This window comes from Falco cherrug, chromosome 5 (genome assembly GCF_023634085.1).
Source record: "Falco cherrug isolate bFalChe1 chromosome 5, bFalChe1.pri, whole genome shotgun sequence".
In the NCBI taxonomy this organism is placed as follows: domain Eukaryota; kingdom Metazoa; phylum Chordata; class Aves; order Falconiformes; family Falconidae; genus Falco; species Falco cherrug.
Window position 1 is genome coordinate 89062213 of NC_073701.1, and position 18042 is coordinate 89080254.

Here is an 18042-nt window from a genome sequence, read left to right on the forward strand (position 1 = left end):
CTTTCCAGTTGTCTCTTTCTGTATCTCTGAAATCAGTTTGTCATCTTTCATTGACGACTACTTTACTCATGTCCTCAAATTAAAGAAAATTCAAAGAGTTTCTGTTTCCTTTCATGAGCCGGAGAACCTCTGCCCTTATTTCCACAAATATGGGTTTTGAAATGTAGTGCTTATCTAATAAATCATGTAGAAATTGCTCCTTTGTTAATTTACACAAGTAAGATGGGTAGGAAAATAATGGACTGCATGCAAAGCCTTTGCATTATAACTACGCTAAAATTCTATGATGCATTTTTCTTATTTTCTTTTGTAATTGTAGAGACACAGAACAATCTTTTGAATATCTCAAATTGATGGCATTTAATATCAAACTGAACAATAGGCAACCTCTTTTCCAACTTCTAACATTTTATGCTGCCGGTAGTTTTTGGTTTTATTTGTTTTTTAAACAGCTGTCTCTTGAGACTTACAGGCATGAGCAGCTCTAGAAAAGATCCTCTCTTCCAGTACTTGGCTCCATAATTTAAAAGATGCAGCCAGCATCCTCTCCCTACAGACATTCGCTAAGGCAAATGGGAAGACTCCTATGAGTCATGGTACAGTGTAGACTAAGCCTGACAAGTCTTCCTTCACTTATTTCATAAATTTTGTGATCAGAAATGTAGTTGCTATCTGCACAGGATGCAGATTACATACACATTTGCATTATGCATATTTATGAAGAGCAGAAGCACAAACTCACCATAACTGTCTATGTATGAAATTCATAAAATTTTGTAATGTTTGTGCGCAATGCAATATATAAACACAATGCCTAAAAATCAGATCTCAGAAATGGAAACTCACAGAAGAGTGATGATCACATAACTGTAGAATAATCTACCACTGAAGCTGTTAATTGTTAAGCAATGCATTTCTATTTCCACCCTGTGTCAGCGTTTCAAGGCTCTGTTCCCCTGTTTCCCTGTTTCTCCATCTGTATTATTATACAAATTTATAATTCTTAGGGTTTATTTCCATTGCAGAGGTAAATCTGGGTGCTGCTCAGTTGCATTGTGAGTGTCATTTGTACTCATCCTACAGCGCCTGGGCCAAAGATAGTAAAATACCCAGACCCAGCAGCCCATTCTGGAGTATAGGCAAATTTTAGCAGAAAGTTTGTTAACAACATGTTAATCCTAATATTTTCCCTGTAATTCCCTGTCCATGCTCAGAGAGGCTGCCTAATTCCAACGAGATTTTTTTTGGGTACAAACTAGTGGTTAAAATTCCCAAAATGCTACTGTCTAACATGAGTAAAGCACTAGTATGGATGCCATACTTAAGCTTGTCTTCAAAATGTGCTTAGCCTTGATATTTCACCTGCATGAGGCAGTGCAGACAGGTAACTGCCTCACTTTCTTTAAACCAGATTTTACAGGTTTCACATTAAAACACTTAGAAATTTTGCTGTACTAGTACAGGATTGCACCCTGCAGGTACATCAGCCATAGCAGACTCAGTGAGACAGAACGTGTGGGGACATGCCCACCCTTCCAGATCACAACTTGCCTTAATGTAAACCTGCCGTCTGTTTGATGTTTGAAGCTAAAATGCCGGGGAAATTGCTGGCATAGTTGAAATACAGCACTGGTGTGATTGGTGTATGTTCTGCGCTGCCAGTTCTGCTGCAATGAACAGTAACTTCCAAAAGACTCCTGTTAATACCTGAGGGCTATAACATTTTACAAGGCTGCAGCTGCATTTACTTTAGCTTGTCTATCAAAGCACATATTATCAGGAAGGCTTAAGTGCAAACTCTTGTCTGCTTCAGGTGGCCACGACATAGACAAACAGCCTTTTTAAAACCAGTCAGCAAGTGAATCTTGAAGCCTTTTTTTGGCAAATCGAACAAAGCATTACAGAAAATTAGTTTAAAATAACAAAAAGCCTACACGGTTATCTAAGCTTATTAATCTTATGCTCCAACACAGCATATGTATTATAGGCTTTCCTTTGAGTTATGACAATATAAAAGGTTCAGTCTGAGTTTCTGTAGAAAATTTATATCACTGGAGATTAATTGCTCACTCCAAGGGACACTTACTATTCAGAAAGGCCAATCGTGCCCAGGTAAAGCAGAGTTCACTTTTTATATGTAGCTATGGCTAATGTTACTGGGCTTAGATGTGAAGCCTTTGTCTCAAAGTGGTTTTCCATCAGGCAGACCAACGAGGCCCAAGTGGGTCATTCCCTTTGACTGACAGCTGAACCGCTATAGCATTTACAAGGGGCAAAGGTAGCCCTGTCCTTGCCGTAGAGCAAACAGCAACTACCTTTTCTCTCTCTTTCCACCTTTTGTTCCCAGACTTGCTGCCAGCATCACACATACACACCTACTCTCAGAGCTGGTAATTTTCATGTGCTCATACAGAAAGCTATTACAGAAACAATCATATTTGTGTATTGTCTTTCTTTTATTAACATTATAGTGACTTCTACTGTTTTAAAGGCAACATCCTTCTGCCATTCAGCCAGAACATTGTTTCCATTTATTATGACTAGAAGAGCAAATAATCACAACTTCTGTTTTCCTCAGACAGAAGGTTCCTAATCCATGAATAAAAGACCTTCTGTAACAGATTATAGCTGTGTCTTAAAATAGTTAATTAGAAATTTTATTTTTTTTAAATATATCTTTAATCTGGGATTGCTTGTATTTATTCTGTATCGAAATATTGTCAAAAAACTATGTTCTTTCAGAAGATGAGAAGGCTTAAACCACTCCTCTTACTAAACTCCTGGGATAATCACTATGTATTTGTACTTTCAATAACAACTAAATTTGATTTAAAGACTTCATACCTATGAATCTAAGGTCTAGTTTTAAAAAATGGAAGAATGACCTCAGCACCCAAGTCTCACTGAAACAGGAGAGCTAATCAATAACCCAAAACTTCTCACATGTGCCTAGCTTTAAAACAACCCTCCACCTAGCAGATTCATCATCAAAATTAACACCAACGTACACCATATCAAACATCTTCATGAACGAAAAATGTAAAACGTACCTCTTCACAACAGGGGTAAACACGTGACATAACAGAGCCGCCAAACACATGGATCCTATGCATGCAAGCACAGGCGGGGCACCAGATACTGCTACAAGACTATGCAGGTCAAAGTGAACTGACCTTCCAATACCGGAATGAACTCATATATGAAAACACTAAAAAGACAGGACATCCAGTTAATGGAAGAACAGGTTCCACAAAACATTTATTACATTTTGGATCACTCAACCTCTTTCTCAGCAGAGACTTAACAGATACCTCCAAAAAATAAGCTTGGGAACTAACTTATAGCTTTTCTAGATACTAAAAATTATGGACCTAACAGCAACACATTATTATTATTTCTGTCACATCCTCTCCCCAGATAACTCCTCCATGTTCCATGGGTAATAATTATCTGTCTTTTTTCATCCCACAGAGCTAACAACTTGAATACCTCCAGCCTTGCTAGCAGCTTCTACTGTCCCACAGGTAAAAAAAAAACCACAAAAAACCTCCATTGTTTCTCAAACTGTATTTTAAATGAGTATAATTAAATTAAACTGTGTAACTATTTCCAGCATGCAACGTTTTATTTCAGTTTTGAAGAAATGGTTTTGTACCCAGTTTATTTTTCCAACATCGCTTGCTTAGAAAACTCACAGGCACACACACACATATCTATACAACCATGTATAATGAAGACTTACAAATATATATCTGCACATTATAATGTATGTATGTACATGCATATTTATGTATTTTACATACATATATATATATGTAAAAACTCTCAATACATCTTCATAAAAACCCTGCCTTACGAAATCATTAAAATATTTTCAAAGCTTACATTATCACACCTCTCATAAGCATACTGGTTTAATTAGGCAAGAAAAGATAAAAATCATAAACAATTGGAACTGTGAAAAAAAAAGTTCTCATCTCATCCATCCCCCTTAGTCTGGGGGAGGACACCACACATACTCTTAGACTATTCTTGATCCAGACTTGCCTCACATATTTTAAACCTCCAGAGATTCAGATGCGCTACAATTTTTCAAGTTTTTAGCTGTTTCATATATAAAGAGTTTTCTTGTCCCAGATCCTCAATGTTATGAAGTATGCTGGTTATTATTGTTCTATTTGTTATGATTTAGGAAACAAATCTATCATTGCTCATAATAATCTTTCATACATTAGAAGGCAAATTTTTTGCAGTATTGCTGATATACATACTTCTCAACCTTTCTTTTCAGTACTAACAAACCTTCCTTTGTCCTTATAATATCTGGTGCTGGTTGTTGTTTTTCACCTCTGGATGCTGTCCAATTCATCTGTTTCTTTCGTTAAGCCTAATGCCCAAGACCAGGCAAAATACTTTTGTGACATTCCACCCACTGAACGAAGCTCAGTAGCAACTCCCATGTGTTGCAGATGACATTCCTATCTGCATGTCCCAGGGCTATTTGCCTTTTTTTTTTTTTTTTTTTTGCAAAAATACATCACATCATTAATTAATTTCAATTTGTGGTCTTTTCTAACACCAAGATATATTTACACACTACTGTTGCCCACACATTGATTTCCCATTTTGTACATAAACATTTCATTCCTCATTTCTAAGTTGTAATAGTTACCATTTGTCTTTATTGAACTTCATCTTACTGATTTCAAAGCATTCCTCCAATTTATCCATATTATTTTAAATCTGACAGTAAAAAGTGCTTAGTACTTTTCCCATCTCCACACTATCCACAAAACTATAAAAATGCTTTCTAGTCTGAACAAAGGATCTTTTTACGATTCTCTAGTTGCATCTAATTACACTAGTGGATCAAAAGGAATATACAGTCATCTGAATTTAATGAGTTTTGTGAACACGGTTGAGTTTGTGGAACATACAGTTTAAAATATGGTACATATGTTGTAATACACATATTCAATCTCTTATCAAAAGTCCTTACATAGTACTGGAAAGAGAACTGAAATGAAATACCTTAAAATACAAAGATAATTTGGTATACAAAGGAAAAAAAAACAACTGTAAAAGGGAAGAAAGTAAACTAACTCAGAAAGCACAGATTATGGCAGAGAAAAGAAAGAGCTATGACTTTCTAAACATGGAAACATACTGCAAAATAAAAAACGACAAATAATCCCTGATAAAGACAAAATGCCACAATAATAATAATAACAAAAATACCCAACCCAAAACCCCCCAAAACCACCTGAGAAACAAAAAAAAAAAATATTCACTGCATAGTTCCTTGAACATGAAGAAATATATACTGTTGACAGGAAATTCTACAAATCTATCACCAAACCCACAGCTAGATGTCAAAACAATCTCCAAAGTAGATTTTTAAAGAATTTTGTATTACCTTCAGATGTTCAAATAAATAATTAAAAATATATAGTTATGACTGGTCGGGACAAAATTTCTGAAAAAAAGATCTATTGAGCTAGATAAGCTTTTTCTATTTAGGAAAAACAAATTTTAAAACCAAAGAAAAGTACATGATAATTTTGCACAGCCTTGAGTTTCTTTCATAACTGTACAACTCCAGGCAGTAGAGGGATAGAAGAAGAGATAGGGACAGAAGAAAATAAATCATGAGGGACAACTGTCAACTGCATCATCTCTAAGGATGATCCAGGAGAGTCGGCCGGAGAAAGTGGAAGTGTAACAACTGGAAAAAGAAATTCAGCTGAATATAAGGGTATAGTAAAACATTTTTAGCTGCACAGGGCAAGGATGGAAAACAGATAACTAGACAAAATACCAAAAGAATGCATATAAATACCCCAAAAATGTCTTGTCCCCAGTGAGTGCAGTACACTGCAATAAACATAAAACCTATTCAACACTTGCAGTAAATTATAGTATCTTTGGTTCAAATCTCCTCGAATACCATTCAAATATGATTTGTTTATCTTTAATAAATCTCTACAAGTTAACTATAGTTTGTGCTTTACAAACAGATTGACAGAGACAGTGTGACTTGTTCCCAGTCTCACACAATGAATGTGGCAGGATCAAACTATTTCAAATCCCAACACTCTTCATCATCTATAGTATCACCCTTCCTCTCCACTTTTCCAAGTGTTTTCTGAAGACTGGCACTTACACCACCACTTAGAGCAGAAAATTATGTTTTCATGATGTGCCCTCGAACTGTGCCACTAGATATGCAGAGTAATACAAGCCACCTTCTTTGGAATAACAGACCTGTTGAGAAAATTCATTTATAGGTGGATAACTGAAGCCTGGCAGTATCAAAAACAGATACATATATGTTCTGCCTGTTTTACTATGCATATGCCAAATGGATTCCAAAGACTCCAGCTCATATTCATGGCAAAATAAGCTAACTCAATCAACAGTAGAATTAATTGCTAAAGAACAGTTCATTGACACTGATCTTTGGCAGGCACCTTCCAATCCTTTCTCCAACAGCAAATTTGTTTACTTGCTAAATTAAAGAAGAGGAAGTTTCAAAGGTTCCTATGTCAAGCATTTCAAAATTACTATAAATGATGCATTCTGTGAAACAGTTCTAGAATTAACACTTCAAGCATTTCACAAGAAGGAAAAAAAAATTGTTTCACCATAGGGAGCTGTAAAGCAGTTAATACATAGAAATATATCAACACAGAAAAACCTATCAGCATGAAGAAGTAGTCAGTAAACTAACAGTTTTCTAGGAAACTAAGGTCCTACATTAGATGGATCATTGATTCTTAATACTTCTCCATAAATCAGTACTTACTAATAAATGAGCAGTAAAGCCCCATCTATTGCCTTTAGAACTGGAAACTAGCACAATAGGCTGACACATATTCACACCTACACAAACACATGGATTTTTCTGCTGCCACCGTACACTGAGCAGGGTGCACTGATCAGCTGTTGCTCGGAAAGGAGCTAGTATTGCAGTGCAGTGCAGCAAATGAAAGTTGCCGCTTTCATGTTTTGAAGCTGTTGCTTCTGAGGGTAAGAATGGATTAAGATATCCTATACCTCCCTCTCAAACCCAATCTGGGATTCTAGTAAGTTCTCCTAGCTTGCCTGATTGGAAAAAGAAAGAAAGAAAAATAAATAAATAATGTGTACAAAGTCTAACTGGTAAAATACCATTCCTGTCTCTCTGCAGAGAACGTGACAGAGCACTTCCAGAAGAATGTTCTCCATATTAATTTACCCTAGGAAAATCAGATGGAGGAAAGCACTGGTATTGCCCAGTGCAGAACTAAAGCTAACTTAGGGAGAAATTTCCCAGTTTTGAAAGACTTCAATATTAATCCCATTTTAAAACAAAACATCAAACCAAAGCTACCTCTTTACAAAGAAGTCATAGGGGTTCAATGAGCTTTGGAAAACAGAGGGAAACAGCATGGTTCACGAAGATATGCACTTCAGCTTGAAAAACAGTTTCAAGCCATCAGTTAGTGCATTAAGAATATATTTTCTACACTCCAGTTTCTTCTTTGCACAATGCTGCAATCAGGGTTTTTTAAGATAGTATATCCTGGTCTGTTTGTCTGATGAGATACCATAATAATGCAAGTCACATTCAAAGTCCTAAGGGTTAATGAGAATAATTTTTCTGAACCTCAAGAAATATTTCAGAATACTATACTTCAGCAAAATAATAATGCTATTTCAAGACCGCACAATAAAGTAATATATTGCCCCCTGCTCCCCCCAAAGACTCCCCGAACTCAAGACACATTTTCTTTACAGAAGATCAAACTGTTCTAAGAGAAGGGTTAGTCTATATCCTGACTTTTTAGCTCTGCTTATCTTCTTTACCACTATGTATGTACAATAACTTAAGGTTGAAAAATCAAATTTTAATGCACTTTAATAGGCACATATCTCTGGCTGCTCCACAGGAGATTCCACTGACCTACTGTTCACCCTTACGTTCAGAGAAATGCCATTCATCTATTGCTGTCCTGACTCTTTGCCATCCTGTTGTAGGGCTATTAAACAGAGCTCTCATATGATTAGGCAAGAAAGAAACTGTGGATCTTACATACAGAAGGAAGCTCATGGGACATCAAGAGCCAGGCAAGCTGTGCTGCTGCATCTGCAGCTACAGCTTTTACTCAGAGCTCTTTCCATTTCCACATCTGGAAACAGAGCTTCTGCTAGTCAGCTCTGTTGCACATTCCCTACACACACACGCCTGTGCACACACCTTAAATCCTGATTCAGTAACAACAGCCTGCACCTCACTCATCCCCAAGTACTCATTCCCTACATTGCTTCAGCAGTGCTGAATTGCTCTCCACCCTCTTTCATCCTATGCCTGTATCACTGACCTCGGTTCCTTCCTTTCACATACCTAAATCCATGTCCTGTCAACCACCCCCACACAGTTGTTCTCATTTGCCATGCACCTTTCAGAAGGATTTCAGTATTCCTTGCAGTTCCCATCCTCTATTTCATGTTTCTTATGCTGCAGGTAGTTCTTATAGACAGTTCTTGTGCTTGGGTTCTGCAGGAAATGAGCTGCTGTCATAAATTACAACTACTCAGCCAATTCCAGGGTAAAGAGCTCATATTTGGAGGGAACGGTCTCAGAGAATGGTGAGACAAATCATGACAAAAACTAGAACAAAAAAAACGCAAATGTCTTGGAAATATAAACCTGGCTTTCTGACCCAGTGAAACAGACGTTTTGTTTGAAGATGTAGTTCCGTCATCACCAAAACCTATGTGGCTGACTGTGTCCAAAACTGCTTTTAAAAATAAATTGTAGCACAGTAATGACAACTTCTGCTTTTCCTAGTAAAGGGCCACAAGCTCTGCCCTGAGCTGAGAGCAACCAGAAAGCAGCCTGAGGCAAGGAAATACATAAAAATAAACCCAAGCAGGCCCCAGGACTAAGGAGATGGGGACTCCCACCATGAACATCACACCACACCCAGCAAAGACCCCAGGATGGTGACTGCACAACTGTACCCACTGTGGGCTGGGAGAAGCCACCAACCATCAACCTGAGAACCCAAAAGGAGCCTGGAAGGGTGAGCACAGCACCAGCAAAAAGACACTAGCATGGGTTTTTTTCTAAAACCATTTCTATAATAATTTTAAGGATATTATTAATGAGGTAGTAAATGTTTGTATTTTTGTAACTGGATTACTATCTATTTCTTGCATTTTGTTTTAATACAAACTTTCTTGAGAATATATTAAACAGACTAAGAGTGAGTTCTTGTACCTCTTCATGTGGTATGTTCTCTTTTGACTTTAACAGGATTGTATTTTGAACAAACTTCATTACGACAGGAAGCTAGAATGGTTTTCATCTCATTGACTTTAGCAGGTAATGTGAAGTAGTGGTTAATGTAAGTAAAAGAAACATTATATGATGACATCTTTTCATTGCATTTCCAGGAGAAACATTTAGAAAAGAGGGAAAGTGGAAAAATCACAACAGCTTACAATATTTTCCCAGAATATGAGTCACGGTACTTGTAAGATAGTAATGCAGAAAATAAAAATTAATTTTTAAAAGTCTTGAAATGTAAGTAACATTAGTTTCAAAAAAGGAATGCAAACTAAAATTTAGAAAATATTAAACTGCAGTTTATAAAGCTGTAGAAATTAACACAGATTCAATTTTTGGGTGTTTCTGTCTCGACAACTGCTTGGAAGGAGGAACACATTTGGGTAAATTAGTCTGACTGAAGTAAAAAAAAAAAAACACAGGAAAGAAAATTCCTAGATCAAGCTAAGAAAAAACACGAAGATACCTAAATTAGTGTCTTCTTTAATATATGCAGCTCTAAGTTCAAGCTCCATATAGCCAAGGTGTGTTAAAGATGTCTTATTTCTAGAGTTATAATGATGTAGCCATTTATTCCTTGGCGTAATGATTGCAGTAGGAAGTGTCCCTGATGCCGTCATGAGAAAAAATGATCCTCCAGATTAAACTTTTATTTCAGGATAGCATGAGTGCTTTTTGGTCTTCACCTCTGCAACCTCATTAGAAGACTAAAATAAAATAAGAAAGGTTCTAGCTAGCTCCTTCTAAGTTCTGACACTCATCAATTTTAACTTTTGATTTCCTGTAATGCTGAAGGCCTGATACCACAAATATCAATTCCTTGATACTCCACTGCATCATATTTTTTGTAGTCTTTGTCATATAACCATGCCAGGAATGAAATTACTTTAAATCATGGCAGTATTATATACCTTATCACATAGCTATAAATGACCATGAGAGGTGGCAGGCATGGATAATTGGGTCCATAGCTACTACCATGTCCAAACAAGGAACCTTGTTTTAAACCAGCTGGTGGGTTGGATCTAGATTTTATCAGCATATATGCCTCCCCTGAAGACTATAAACACATGGGCCAGCTTATAAGTGATAGGCAAAGAGCTACTGAGTCTGTTGACTCTGAGTTGTAGAACTTCAGAATACTGCAAGGAAACGATACGTCAGATGGACTTAAATCCATCCTTCAGTGAGATGAAGGCAGTAGCAAGTGTAGGTGTATAAACCCTTACTAGGAGAGTTATGGGAAGCTAAGGCAGTACCTGTGATTTTGTATTGCCATACCACAGACTGTTCCACTGATAATGAGGTGTCTCCCCTACTGAACTCCGGGGAATTAAGAAGAGATTTCACCTTCTACAATGCAAATTATTTCCATATCTACTTAACTTCCCCCCCCCCTCTTTTTTTCTTTCTTTTTTATCTTACTTAAACTTCGTAGAAGCATATAATCATAAAACCATTTAGGTTGGAAAAGAAATTCAATATAATTGAGTCCAACTATTAAACCAGCACTGCCAAGTCCATCACTAAACCATGTCCCTAAGTGCCACATCTACAAGTCTTTTAAACACCTCCAGGGATGGTGACTCAAACACTTCCCTGGGCAGCCTGTTCCACTGCTTGGCAACCCTTTCAGGGAAGTAATTTTTCCTAATATCCAATCTAAGCCTCCCCTGGCACATCTTGAGGCCACTTCGTGTGGTCCTATCACTCGTTCCTTGGGAGAAGACACCTACCTCCACCTGCTTACAACTTATTGATAAAGATACTAAAAAAACCTGACCCAAATACTGAGCCCTGGGCGCTACCACTTGTGACTGGCCTCCAACTGGATTTAACTCCATCCACCACCCCTCTTTGGACCCAGTCATCTAGCCATTTTTTTACCCAGCAAAAAGTACAAGGGTCCCAAGCCACAAGCAGCCAGTTCCTCCAGGAGAATGCTGTGCGAAACAGTGTCAAAGGCTTTACTAAAGTTCTGAATATATTCTTTTGATTGGAAAGCTCTGTCACACTACATTCATTTGGAATACACAGAAAATTACTTTTGGAGCCAGATGGGATAAAGTGTGCCTTCAGGAAAATCTTAAATATAAAGGGGCTTCATAAGGCTGTTTTATGGACACACACAAACTATCAAAGTTCATAGTTTTTCACACATGGGATTCTGCCTTGATCTCTTCTTTCATATTAAAATGAAAGTTAACCAACAGAAATTACTTCCCCATAGCGAGTGGGGTTTTCCTGGCAGTCATAGACTACTGTTGAAAGCAGCAGTTACTGCTAGGGACAGCAGCTGTATCGTGGCAGTGCTGTGCTCAATTTTATCAATTTTACTTCATCATGTTTCTTCTTTTCACACTTCTAAAGGTGTCTTTCTATGCCAAATACTTTCATAATAAAAGCCTGACTGTGATCAAGATGTTGAAGCTATTTCTTTATGAATTGCTCACACTGGGCATAGCCTGACATTTGATGCATTTTAGAGGTTGCACCAGAACCAAGAGAATACATTGTAGGACCTAGCTTCCTGTTTCATTTCCTCTATGTGACAGGAGAAGACAAATGAGGGAAATGTGGCAAAAAAAGAATACTCAGGAGGAAAGACATCCTCACCAACAAATGCTGAATTCAGACAAACACCCTTATCCCAAAGAAACTCACAAATTACAAATTTAAAAACTTTAAAGTACAGAAGCTAAAAAGCTTCTCTTTGCCCTTATTGCTTAACTTATTTGTTCCTTACAGTTTTTAGATAGTGACAGAAAGCAAGAATCATTTTTAAAATTGCTGCTATTAACCACAGAGAACTCAACACATTTTCTGTCATACAAGGAGGCATATCCTCATGTGGATTAAAAACATTAAGAAAAGATAGCAGGCTGAGGTTCGCAATGCTACACAGAAAACATTACCCACCAGGTCATTATATAAAAAGCATAGTCCAGAAATACCTGGGGCATACTTTCCTAAAAAAGCAAACACATAATTTTGGTCCACAATCACAAGCAATATAAAAGACAGACACTGGAATGTGTGCTAAGTACTACGCAAAACTCTACAGGTTCTGCAATTTATCACAATAAAAACAACATATGCTTTATACAGTAACAAGAAACTGACTTTACCTAACGTCTGTAACATTTTTATTACACTTTCGTCCAATAATCCATCTGTGATCCTCCTAATGCTCTAAATACTGTAGTATGTTATCACATAATGCTTTACAAATTTGCCTTTTAAAATTAATTTATAACTCAGGAAGAATACTCAAAGTCTCATTTAGAAAAAAAGTTCTATGAAACAAAAATGAAGGAGAAGAAGCCGGTAAGTTTTCTGGCTAAAATTTACAGAGTTTAAAAAAATCAGAAAAAAAAAATAAAAACTGTAACAAAAGTAAATAAAACATTTATTTCAAATAGCTATATTTCATACATACATATTATATGTGTATGCATACATATATATAATACACCTGCACACTCTTAAACTGGTAAGAAATTAGTTTAAAAACTGAGGTCAATTACACTGTAAAAACAGAATCCACATAATATATTTTGATTAAAAGACGACTGTAAATTTACCCCTGCACTTTCCTCCTTATGTTACCCAGTTGTGTTTCCATGGTTACTCAATTTCAGAAATCACTGAGTCTTACTGGAACATGAATAAAGAACATACTTCTTCATCAACACATTTTATGCAAAGATCAACTGGGCGGGATTTCTGAGTAGTACAAAGTAATTTTCCCTTTTTAATTATTTTTTAATTCTTATTTAAATACTACATTAGGCATACATATAAACAAAGCAAACAAGTGAAATAAAATGTAAAAAAAAAATAATTAAAGTTGAGTTTTAACTTTAATTTTAATTCCAAATTTGAATAATAACTTTCTCAATTCCTTTCAAAGGTATGTCTGTCTTTATTAAAGATGGTTTTGTCAGTTTCTAGTGCTGACATTAGATAGGGAAAGGAGAGGGAGAGAGAAGTGTTTTATGTTTGACAGAAGCATGGCTTTGCAGCTTACAGAAAGTAATCCAAGCAAGTATTCTTGTCTGAAACTTCATTCTAAAGGCAATTTATTATTTTCATTCCATTGCTAAACAGATCACAATAAAAGTAGATTTGTTCAACTTAGCTGAAATCTGAGTGTTGTAGGATGCACACAGATAACAAGCTACCTGTAAATTTGGCTTGTCATGATACAGATGGATGGAGAGAATCTTTCTTTTTCAGAGATACTATTTTCAAAGCACTACACATTTAAAAAATTCCTTCCATTCTGAAGGGTTAGTACAGATAAAGAAAGAGGGCGAGACTACAGAATCACTGCTTTAAGTAGCTAAAAGACTCAGGTTAATTGCTTCCTCCTTTTCTTTCCTAAGAGCATAACCTATATGAGTGTATTTATTTATACGTTATTTTGCAAGCACAAAAAATGCCTTTTTAAGTCTAGTCTTTCAATGTAAGCCAACTACATTTTCCTTTTAAAAGGACAGGCTTATTTACAACTGCAGTTATTGCAATTCATGTATTATTCCCTCTCCACGGTTACAAAAATAGGTAAATAAGAAGAAGACTATTGATAACTGACTAGAGAGAAATAAATCAAGAAAAATATATTTTTTGCAGTAATATGCCAGCAACAGAAATACTGGAAAAAAATGGGTCAAATGATATACCACTATTATATATATATATACATATACATATATACACACACACACACACCGGGTCTTCTGATGTACGCTTTCTCTCAAAGGTACTCTTTACTATATCTTTCATATTTACCATGGTAACATTTAAGTACTAAAATGACTTGTCAGTAGTTTAGCTATAGTTAGAAAAAAGTGGTGGTTGAATATTAGAATCATGGAGTCACATAATGGTTTAGGTTGGAAGGGACCTTTGAAGACCATCTTGTCCAACTCCACTGTCAAAGCCCCATCTGACCTGGCCTGGAACACTTCCAGGGATGGGGAACCTACAGCTTCTCTGGGCAACCCGTTCCAGTGTCTCACTACCCTCATCACAAAGAATTTCTCCCTTAGGTCCAGTCTAAACCTACCCTCTTTCAGTTTAAAAGTGTAAAACCATTGCCCCTTGTCCTGTCACTGCAGGTCCTTTATTATAAGCCTTTTGAAGCACTGAAAGGCCGCAGTAAGGTCTCCTTAGAGCCTTCTTTTCTCCAGGCTGAACAATGCCACCTCAGACTGTCTTCATAGGGGAGGTGTCCCACCACTCTTGACAATTTTCATGGCTTTCCTCTGGACCTGCTGTAAGAGGTCCACATCTTTTTTGTGCTGTGGGCCTCAGGGATAGATGCAGTACTCGGGTAGGATCTCATCAGTGAAGAGCAGAATTGGTGAATTACCACCCTCGACTTGCTGGCCACCCTTCTTTTGATGCATCCCAGGATACCATTGGCTTTCTGGGCTGCACATTGCTGACTTATTTCCAATTATGTATCTATCAGTATCCTTACGTACTTCACTATATGGCTGCTTTCCATCTTTTCATCTCCTGACTGTATGGATATTGGGAATTGTCCAAACCCAGGTGCAGGACCTTGTACCTGGCCTTGCTGAACTTCATGGTTCACATGGGTCCACTCCTCAAGTCTGTCAAGGTTCCTCTGGATGACATCCTTTCCCTCAAGCAAATCAACTGTATCATTTGGCTTGGTGTCATCTGCAAACCTGCTGTAGGTGCACTCCATTCCATTGCCTATGTCACTGATAAAGATATGAAATAATATTGGTCCCAGTATGGACTCTCAAGGGACACCACTCATTTCTGGTTTCCCTTTGGACACTGAGTCACTGACTATAACTCTTTGGACATGGCTATTCAGCCAGTTCTTTATCCATCTAAGAGTCAACAAAACCCACATATCTCCAATTTAGCAGCAAGAATGTTGTGGGGGATCATATCAAAGGTCTTACAGAAGTCCATGTAGATGACATCCATGCCTCTTCCCTTTTCCACTGAGGCAGTCACCACATTTTAGAAGACCACTAGATTAGCCAGGCACGATTTGCCCTTGATGAAGCCATGCTGGCTGTCTCTGATCACCTCCCTGTCTTCCACAGGTTTCAACAAGTGATCCAGGAGATTGTGCTCCATCATCTTATCAGGCATGGAGAGTGAGACTGACTGGTCAGTAGACCCCAGGGTCTTCCTTTTTACTCTTTTTAAAAACAGATGTGGTGCTTCTTTAACCCAGTAAATTTTTCCAGTTACTGGGGATTTTGTCTGACCACCACAACTTTTGAAATGTGATTAAGAGTGGCTTGGCAACTACATCAGCCATTTCCCTCAGGACCCTGAGATGCAGCTCATGGGGTCCCATGGACTTATGTATGTTCAAGTTGGTCTAAAAGCAACCAGTTGTTCAAGGTGCTCTCAAAACCTGATCTCCTACTATGGGAAGGACTTAATTCCCCCAGTCCCTGCCCTGAGGTTCAGGGACTTGAGAGATGTGGAAAAAGAGATTACCATTGAAAATCGATGCAAAAAAGCCCCTAAAAAAACAACCAACCAAAACACCAAATGATCCTCCGTTCTATCTAATGTCTACAAAATAACCATACGTATTATTCACCCTGTTAAGAAAATCAGAATTGGTATCTTTTCAGCTGCACAAGTAGCTACATGACACAAATAAAACTACCAAGAAAGTACACAAAATCTCAGCTCCAAGCATTCCAAATAGCCCAATAAATAAAGGTCCAGTCTGCTAACTCAATTCCAAATAAACTTTTATCACCTCCCTACCACCATATTCAATTTGCAGCGCTTACTTGTTCTCATTCTAGTCCACAAAACTTCTAATATATTTGCATAAAAAATGTAACACATTCATACAGGCTCAAAATACCACGGAAGGAAATGTGTTAGGATTTTATCAACCTGAATCTGCCTCAAGGGTCAAGCTTATGTCCTTTTATGTAAGACAAAAATCAGTTCTTACAGAAAGCAGAAATAGCTGACTGGATCAAAAGTCAATTGATACTTCAAGGACTGAGGAGATTTTTTGTTTGGTTGGGTTGGGTTTTTTTTTTTTTCTGGGTTGCTTTTTTTTGTGTGGGGGGTTTTTTTGGTGTTTTGTTTTTTGGTTGGTTTTTTTTTCACTTCTCTTGTCAATGCTTGGTTTTCATTTCAATAAAAAAGGAACTTGAAATTTTATTTCATAGTTCTCTTCAGAGATGTCAGGGCTGGAAACTGTTAATAAATCAGGATGCTCAGTCTTCAGCAGAATGTTACTTAAGTGTGACAAGGGAGACTCAGCATCTTCCAAGGCAGCACTACACTTTAGAGAGATGTATCTCCAAGACCCTTCTGGATAACTTCTTTCAGCACTATCAGCTGAGAAACTGTATTGACAAATGAAATTAAGACTCTACGGTACTCTATGTAGATTCTTATGTGTCATGAGGCTCCCATCAGTGTGGTGGCTGAACCACAGTGCCACCGTCACCTCCAGTGGCACAGAAAATAACATCCATCACATGCAATGCACTGTCCCAACTGCCTACAAACATGCAATAGGAACAAGGGAAAGAAAAGGAAAGATGACAAATCACTTACCACAGTTATTGGACAAAGTCAGTTCTGGCCCACTGAAGAGGCCGTTAGTGCCCCGGTGCCATTGGCAGGGCTGGGGGCGGCCTCTGTGAGGCGCGGCCGGGGCTGCCTTGGGCCGGGCACGGCCGGTTCCAGCCGGCTCCAGCCCACCTGCCATAGGGCTCCACAGGCCTGCGTGGCAGCGCATCTGGGAAATTTATTTAAGCAAGGCAAAACCACCAGAGACCGGTGAAGAGGGCGGGAAAAAAAACGCGTGAGAAACAGCCCTGCAGACAGCAAGGGCAGAGAAAAGGGGGAGGAGGAGGTGCTCCACCGGCTGGAGCAGATATCCCCCTGCCGCCCCTGGAAAGGACCGTGGTGAAGCAGATTGCCCCTCTGCAGCCCAGTGAGAGCACCGTGGTGGAGCACACATCCACACTGCAGCCCATGAAGAAGCCCCATCCCAGAGCAGGTGGGTATTTCCTGGAGACACTGTGGCCCTTGCAGAGCCCATGTTGGCACAGGTTTATCCTGAAGGACTGCAGACTATGGGAAGGAACCACGCTGGAGCAGGGGCAAAGTGTGAAGAAGGAATTTGAATTTTAGCTTTCAGCTTCTGATTCAAAGAAGGTATACATTTTTCTTTAGAAAATACCATGCTGCACATGACTTCAAAACATAATTAAAAAGCAACAACTTCAAAACTTTTATTAGACAACAAAAAAAGCAGCACATAGAGAAAAACATATTAGATCTCTAAGTAAATTATTTGGCCAGCTGCCCTATACTGTTTTTTTTACATGAAGGGAAAGCTGTAAGGAATTAAGAGGCTTTTGTGAAATAAACTTGGTGGAAGGAGCTCATAGCACAGGAGAAGAAAGTAAGAGTCATCAGCAAGTTCAACATGCTAGGAAGGAATAAGAATTTTGCTTCCACACTAGTAATTGATTAGACAAGGGTAAGTACATTAAAACTACTTAATGGAAGATGCAATAAGGTCAGCTACAATTCCATCAGGGTCCAAATAGGAGTAAATTCCAAGAAACTAGTAGCTTACCACAACCTTCAAGCGGTCCCTCTAGGAAAATCACATCAAGTATTTCATGTTAAGGAAAAAAAAAAATAAACAAAAATCACTT

The 18042-nt window shown here is 37.9% G+C and overlaps 1 protein-coding gene across 8 annotated transcripts in view; it reads right to left on the reverse strand.

Moving 5' to 3' along the window:
- The window catches only part of TAFA5 (TAFA chemokine like family member 5), a 443592-nt gene that overhangs the window by 257090 nt on the left and 168460 nt on the right, over positions 1-18042 (reverse strand). The window contains exon 2 of one of the 8 annotated variants that reach the window (XR_008732602.1): positions 17961-17981. The exons of the other annotated variants lie outside the window; for them this stretch is intronic. The gene's annotated coding sequence lies outside the window, so the exon portion shown is untranslated. The remainder of the gene's footprint in view (positions 1-17960; positions 17982-18042) is intronic. 8 annotated transcript variants of the gene reach the window in all.